Below are 7,774 nucleotides of genomic sequence, written 5' to 3'. Positions count from 1 at the left end.
CTAACCACTAGTGTGGATTTCCTGTCTCCTCCTTATGAATGAGTCCTAGGCTGAATCTCCTCTGACCTTTATCCTTTTGCCTGATTTCTAGATAACTAGAAATTAGGTCATTTGATGTTCACTATCCAGTGATGACAACTATAGGGCACGTGTGCCTCCCCGCAATCCCCTGCTCATTATGGACACTACTAATTGATTGTCCCACTACCTCCTATTGATGTGGCTTAACAGTCTAATATGGGTAATCATTAGTTACATTTGGCTATAGAGCATTTAAAATGTGGCTATTCCAAAAAATAAAAATTATAAATTAAAATGTGGCTAGTCCAAATTGATGAATGTTGTACAGGTAAAATATATATAAGATCCTGAATACCTCACAAAAGAAAATAAATGTAAAGTATCTCAATAAATTTTATGTCTATTACAAGTTGAAGTGATAATTTTTTGCATATATTGGGTTAAATAAAATATGCTATTAAATTTAATTTTACCTGTTCCTTTTAACTTTTTTTCTAGTGGCTACTAGAAAATGTAAAATTATAAATGTGGCTCATATTTGGCTTATGTTCTATTTCGACTGTACTGTGCTGCCTTCAAATCATTCTTAAGACAGTCCTCTAGGCATTCAATGACCAATAAACCAAAAATAAAAGGAGTTGTATTTTATGGGAGCAGGAGGGAGGTTGACACATTTCCAGTTTACATCTCAGAATGAAAAAAAGAATCTTGAATGTATCTAATTTAGTGGTTCTCAAACATGTCTCTGTATTAGAAAGTCCTAGGATCTTGAATTGTGAACTTACAGATTTTCAGGTTCTACCCCTGGAGATTCTGGTGTAATAGGTCTGGTGTAATGGGGCCCTGGATTGTGTTGTTTCCTCTCCTCCTCCTCCTCCTCCTCCTCCTTCTTCTTCTTCTTCTTCTTCTTTTCCTCCTTCTCCTTCTCCTCCTCCTCCTCCTCCTGCTCCTCCTCCTCCTTCTTCTTCTTCTCCTCCTCCTTCTTCTTCCTTCTTTTCTTCTTCCTTTTCTTTTACTTTAGTTTTTATTTTATATAACAAACTTAACTCTCCAATCCAGCTAGAGTTGGAGAACGATAAGAAAAATATGAAACACAAAGAGTATGTGATATTTTGAGCAGATGAGGATGAAGGGGTGCTCTTCTATGTTGCAGAAGGAATGGTCTGATGGTTAAGATAAAGCACAAGTCAGATTTATTAGATTTGTTCATGGTCAGCAATGGTGATCTTGTGGTCTTGCTATTTTTCTGGACCCAGAGTGCTCCATGGCTTCAATAGTATCCATGCCCTCTTTTATCTTGACAAAGATCACAGGCTAGCCATCCAACTGCTCAGTCTTAGCAATGCAGATGAAAAACTGGGAACCATTTGTGTTGGGGCCAGCATCTGTCATGGATAAGATGCCAGGACCCATATGCCTCAGGGTGAAACTCTCATCATTAAATTTCTACCCATAGATGGACTTGCTGCCAGTGCCAGTATGGCATGTGAAGTCACCATCCTGGCACGTAAATTACAGAATAATTCTGTGAAAGCAGGAACCTTTGTAACCAAATCCTCTCTCTTCAATGCTCAGAGCATGAGCATTTTCTGCTGTCTTTAGAACTTTGTTTGCACATAGCACAAAGGAGATGTGGCAAGAATGTTTACCTTGCATGGCGATATAGAAGAACAGGGTGAAGTTGACCATGGCTGAGCAGTGCAGGCATCTACCCAGATTGTGTATTTTCAATAAACAGGCCAAGAGATTCTGATGTGCAGCCAGGTTTGAGAACTCCTGAGCTAGGACTTTTTTACGTTTCTGTGAAGGGACTTCCCTGGGGAACACGTTGTTATTGGCTGAGTGAGGACCAGAACACATATTCCTCGTGGATTATATTTTATACCACAGATTCCTAGAGTATTTTGTACTATTGTTACCTAAGAGGTTTCACGGAACTCAGGATGGAATGAGGAACTCAGGCTGTATCTCAGCAGGCAGGCACACTTTTCTCTTCCTTATTTGGAGAAAGCCCAGTTTGGCTCAGCAGCCCCCTCTGTTGTCAAAAATCCCTAGCAGAACCTGGCAGAGCTGGCTTTGGGGAAGGGAACAAAGGGAGGGAACACAGAAGGATGTAGCCTGAAGGATAGTGTATGGGGGAAACTATCTGCAGCCAGACAGTGGTCAAAAGGAGACAATGCAATCCAAGCCCCTTTGACCAGAGGGACTGTGGAGGATGTTTACTTGACTGCCTCTTGGTCTGGAAGAGGAAGTTTGGATAAATCATTTCACTTCTCTGCACCTCAGTTTCCACATCTGAAACAAGGGGGATCATGACATGCTCTGTATCCCTCCCACATTAGAGACTATTGTTAATAGTCATAGAATGATGGGAATGTTTTTTACCATATCTTAGTCCAAAGACACACGGCTAGTTAGAGATAGAGCCAGACTTTGAACTCTGGTCTCCAAGTTGAGGCATATCATGCAATTTCAGCTAACAAAGGAGATGTGTTCAGCTGCTTCCAGAGGGACAGAACAGAAAAAGCTTACAAGGGAAGTTGAGGCTGCCCTCATGCCTAGGTGAATTAAAGTCAGGCAGCTGCCCTCTTATTTATACATTCATTCATTACCAATTTATTTGGCTTATATTTTATTGAGTACCTCTCATAGGATTGAAACTGCAAGATGTGGTGATACTAAGTCAAATTAGACAGGTTTTTGTTATATCTATGGTTCTTGCTGTGTCTCCTTGAATATTTTTTTTGTCAGAAATATTCTCAATTAGGTGTCATCGTGTACAGATAACATGACTGGGTGAAATAATAATAGCTGCCATTTTTGGGGAGTTAGTTATATGCCAGGCACAGTGCTAGGCACTTCCAGAATACTACATTGGAACACAGAATAAATAGATCTAGGGAGACTTAGTACATTTCCCAAACTGTTCCCAGGTAATAGTTTAGTAGGTGGTGGAGGTGGGCATATTTCCACCCTTTAAACTGCAATGCTGTATTGCTTTGAAAAGTATTTCCTTTTGGTAACAGCATTAGGTGGCTATAAGACCTTAGACAAAATGCATATTTACTTGTGCTTGTTCATCAAACCATTACTTATAGCAATGAAAAATAACCTAAAACATCCAAAATAAATTTAAATAAATTATAAAACAGTATTTTTGAGGAATATTTAATGACCTGGGAGAGTATCATTCATTAAATGCTGCTTCATACTAGGAAGATTTATATCTATTTGGTACTAATTTTGTAAAACACCCACCCATACCCATAAATATTGAAAAAAGGATGGAAAGCAATTCACTGTTGTTTTCAATATTGTTGGGCATTAGTGTTTTGGGAGAGCTTATTTTCTTTGAACTTCTGAGTTTCCCATATTTCTACTTCTTTTCTTTTCTTTTTTCTTTTCTTTTCTTTTCTTTTTTCTTTTTTCTTTTCTTTTCTTTTTCACTTTCCCCCCTAACATTTTATTATGACAATTCTCAAACATATAGTAAATATGGAAGGATTTTATAGTGAATACTCACTATCTACCACTTAGATTCTACAATGAACACTTTACTACACTCTATCACTTATCTACCCATTTCTCTATTTATTCATTTTATTTTTTGATGCATTTCAAAATAAATTGTTGGCCTCAGTATACCTCTGCCCAAATATTTAATTATGCATATTGTTAAAATTCAATATCTGTTGTGTACCTTTTTTTCTTATGAGGTAAGATTTACTTGGAATGAAACGTATAAATTCTATGTACCATTCAGTGGGATTCTGACAAATGCATCCACCTGACAAATCCTTAACAAGATACAGAACATTGTCATCAACCTTAGAAAGCCCCTTCATTCCCAGTCAATACCTTTCTACAAAGCAACTTCTGTGCTCATTTTTTTTCCAGCTATGGATTAGTTTTGCCTGTTACAGAAGTTTAGGTAAATGGAATCATATAGTATGCAGACTTTTGTGTAATGTTCTTTTATTCTACATAACATTTTTGAGATTTGCACATGCTTTTGCATGTACCAGTAGATTGTTCCTCTCTGTTGCTGGGGTGGTATCAATGTACCACTGTTGGCATTTCCATTCTCTAACTGATGGACACCTAGGCTATTTTCAGTTTTTGCTATTATAAATGAAGCTGTTATGAACATTCTTATACAGTCTTTTGTGGGCATGTGTTTTTCTCTTGGGTAAATACCTGGATATACTTCTGAGTCACAGAGTAGATATATATTTAGTTTTGTAAGAAATTGCCAGGCCCATTCCCAAAGTGTTTGTACCATTTTATACTCTTGCCAACAATGTAAGCAAGCTCTGGTTGCTCCATATCCTTGCCAATATTTGATGGTGTTAGTCTTTATTTTTTTTTTAAATTAGTCATTCTGATGGATGTACAGTGGTATCTCTTTGTGGACCACATAACATTTTTATAATTGGAAAAAAAGTTTTATAAAAAAACCCTGAAATGATGCCAAGGGAAAGAAAGAGAAAGAAAAACTACTGGAAGTACATTTGATAAATTTAAGTGTTCTTCTTTGGGTGATTTACTAACAGATTTCTCTTTTGTCCTACTTTGCTTTAGTTTCCAAATTGTCAAAAATAAACATGTATTCCTTTTATTATGGAAGAAAATATATCTTATTTGTAAAAAATATTACCTAGCAGAGTTAATTCATTAATCAGAGATAATTCAATGGTATTTTAGTAGTCATGTGACAGCTTAAGGTTTTAAAAAGCCTAAAATGTGACAGCCGGGTTTGATGGGCTTATTTGGGCCTTACTTGTAAATACTGTTTGAGAAAAATGCTTCCTGTCTGGGTTTTAGTTTCTTCCTCTTCCTTTTTCTTTTAGAGAGAGAGAGAGAACACCCGTGTGTGTGTGTGTGTGTGTGTGTGTGTGTGTGTGTGTGTGTATGCGTGCGTGCGTGTGCACATGAGCAGGAGAGGGGCAGAGGGAGAGGGAGAGAAAGAATCTTAAACAGGCCCCACACCCAGTGTAGAACCTGACTCAGGGCTCAATCTCAACGACCCTGATGTCATGACTTAAGCCAAAACCAAGGGTTGGATGCTTACCAGACTGAGCCACCCAGGTACCCCTCTTCCTCCTTTTATAAATGGGTTGGATTAGGTTATTAGAATAGGTTATCCTCTCTCAGTTATAAAGAAAACGTGTGCAAAACTGATGGGTGTTTGAGGAAATCAGAGATAGGACAATTAGGCTTTGATGGGGAAGAGGTTTTGTTCCTCAGGAGTTTCAAGCTGAGAGAAAAAGAGCCATTTGCCCTGGGACTCATAGGAAAGATCCAGGGCCACAGAGAGGGACTGTAGGATATAGCAGGGAGAATGTGAGCTTCAGAGTTAAATGGTCCTGGATTCAAATTCTGATACCATCCTCTTCTTGATCTTTGATTTTAGGCAAAAGCTTTAATCTCTCCGAGTCTCAAATTTTTCATCTACAAAACCAAGATCACAAAACCTTCATCCTGGCAGCCTGGGTGGCTCAGCGGTTTAGCACTGCCTTCAGCCCAGGGGCGATCCTGGAGACCCGAGAGGTCCCACGTCAGGCTCCCTGCATGGAGCCTGCTTCTCCCTCTGCCTGTGTCTCTGCCTTTCTCTCTCCCTGTGTCTCTCATGAATAAACAAATAAAATATTAAAAAAATAAAACCTTCATCCTTTTGGCTATGTGTGTGTGTGTATTTTGAATCAAATAACATTTACAGGTATTATCATTAAGAGAAGTGCCTGGATCAGTCTTCTGCTTTACAATGTAGTAGGCAAGTGACAAAAGGGGGAGAAGATCTTGGAACAGAGAGAAATAAAAGGAGACAGAGACAAATTTAGAAATCTAGAAATCTAGATTGTGAAGGTCTAAAGGAATGCTAGAGACAATCTAATCAAAATCTTTATTTTGCAGAGGAGAACAATAAGGTCTAGAATTGATTCCCCACAGAAGCGGCAGCAGAGCCAGCATGGGAACCCAGTATTTTATTTTCCAGTTATATCATGAAGCTTTGGCTAATTTCACAATTTGACTCTAGCTTGGTGTCAGTCAGATGAAATGGAATTTTCCTTGCACATTCCACTAGGACCACTTCACTTGGGGGTTTTCAAGTGCTGGCTCTCCAGGAGACTTGTCAGTGAAGACTTAACTTCTTCTCTTCAGCTCTTTAAATTTTACAAGCTCAAGTGATAGGCATAAAAAACACGTTCTTGGTTAGCCTAGCTCTGTCCTGGAACTGTTTGCTGCATATGACTCTGATTCTTTCTTTCTTTCTTTCTTTCTTTCTTTCTTTCTTTCTTTCTTTCTTCCTTCCTTCCTTCCTTCCTTCCTTCCTTCCTTCCTTCCTTCCTTCCCTCCCTCCCTCCCTCTCTCCTTCCTTTCTTTCTTTCTTTCTTTCTTTCTTTCTTTCTTTCTTTCTTTCTTTCTTTCTTTCTTCTTTCTTTTCTTTCTTCTTTCTTTTCTTTCTTTTCTCTTTCTTTCTTTTTAAGATTTTATTTATCTATTCATGAGAGACACACACAGAGAGAAAGAGAAGCAGAGACACAGGCAGATGGAGAAGCAGGCTCCACACAGGGAGCCCGATGTGGGACTTGATCCCAGGACTCCAGGATCATGCCCTAGGCCAGAGGCAGGCGCTAAACTGCTGAGCCACCCAGGGATCCCCTCTCTCTCTCTCTTTTTTTTAAGATTTTATTTATTTATTCATGAGAGACACAGAGAGAGGGGCAGAGATATAAGCAGAGAGAGAAGCAGGCTCCCTATGGGGAGTCCAATGCGGGACTCTACCCCAGGACCCCAGGATTATGACCTTGGCCAAAGGCAGACGCTCAACCACTAAGCCACTCAGGTGCCCCTGACTCTTATTCTTTCTAACCTCAGGCACCAACTTCCCTGGAAAGTAAATACTGCCCACTAAGGGATTTTCTGTGTATTAATTTCATCCATGAGATGTTTCCTGCATTGTCCTGGCTTGCAAGCTAGACACTGTATGACAATTGTATGACTTTCTGGCACTTTCACAGGAGACCAAATATCCCTGCCACACTGATTTGCCCTGATTAGTTTCAGTCAAAGTTGTTTACCACTGGTTTGGCGGTGTTAGCTTGCTTCTGTGATTAATTTTGGAGAAAAAAATTTCTTTTCACAGAGCCGAAAATTAAGCACTTACAATCTTTCTTTTCAAACCTTCAGTTTTTTGGTCTGTAGAAGCAATTTCTTGGGAGGTTTTATTGGCTGAGAAAAAGAAAGAAAAATAAAAATCTAGCTTGACTCTTCTCTCACTCCTTGACCTGAAACTCTATAAAAAGTCTTTTTTCCCTGCATACCACACCCTTCCCCAACTTTGCAAAGAGGTGCTCATGAGTGAGCACTCTCAGCCCTGGAGATCTTGAGACAGGAAATAACATTAAGCTATCTAAGCGGTATTCCCCACCCACCCACCGTTTCACAGGGGGATTTTTACTCCAGCCTGATTCAAAGAATAATGAACCTCTTGTGAGCAAATCTCTTAGGAAACGTCTGATCTAGTTTTCTAAGATGTTGGTCAGAGGAGTGAGAGGACTTTGGAACGTTATCAAGACTGACTCTGAATCCATCTTACCTTATTTATCTGCTAGAATCAGGGTTAGTTTCCTGCTGGAACGAACAGTTTCTGCCACACTCCTTCAACCCAAGACAGAAAACACAGAAGAAATATTGATGCATTCTTGTGCTTTCCAACACAAATGTATTTCATAGAGTCCTTGCTGCTATA

General features: G+C 39.2%; 1 long non-coding RNA gene across 5 annotated transcripts in view; it reads left to right on the top strand.

Moving 5' to 3' along the window:
• The window catches only part of LOC140632387 (uncharacterized), a 51,040-nt gene extending 45,350 nt beyond the window's left edge, over positions 1 to 5,690 (top strand). For all 5 annotated transcript variants that reach the window (XR_012029950.1, XR_012029951.1, XR_012029952.1 and 2 more), the window contains one exon: positions 5,435 to 5,690. This is a non-coding gene — a long non-coding RNA (uncharacterized lncRNA). The remainder of the gene's footprint in view (positions 1 to 5,434) is intronic.
• The last annotated feature ends 2,084 nt before the right edge of the window (positions 5,691 to 7,774 follow it).

Source organism: Canis lupus, chromosome 4, assembly GCF_048164855.1.
Source record: "Canis lupus baileyi chromosome 4, mCanLup2.hap1, whole genome shotgun sequence".
Lineage (NCBI taxonomy): Eukaryota > Metazoa > Chordata > Mammalia > Carnivora > Canidae > Canis > Canis lupus.
Note: the sequence above shows the minus strand (reverse complement) of the source record. Positions and strands in the feature narration are given on the sequence as shown.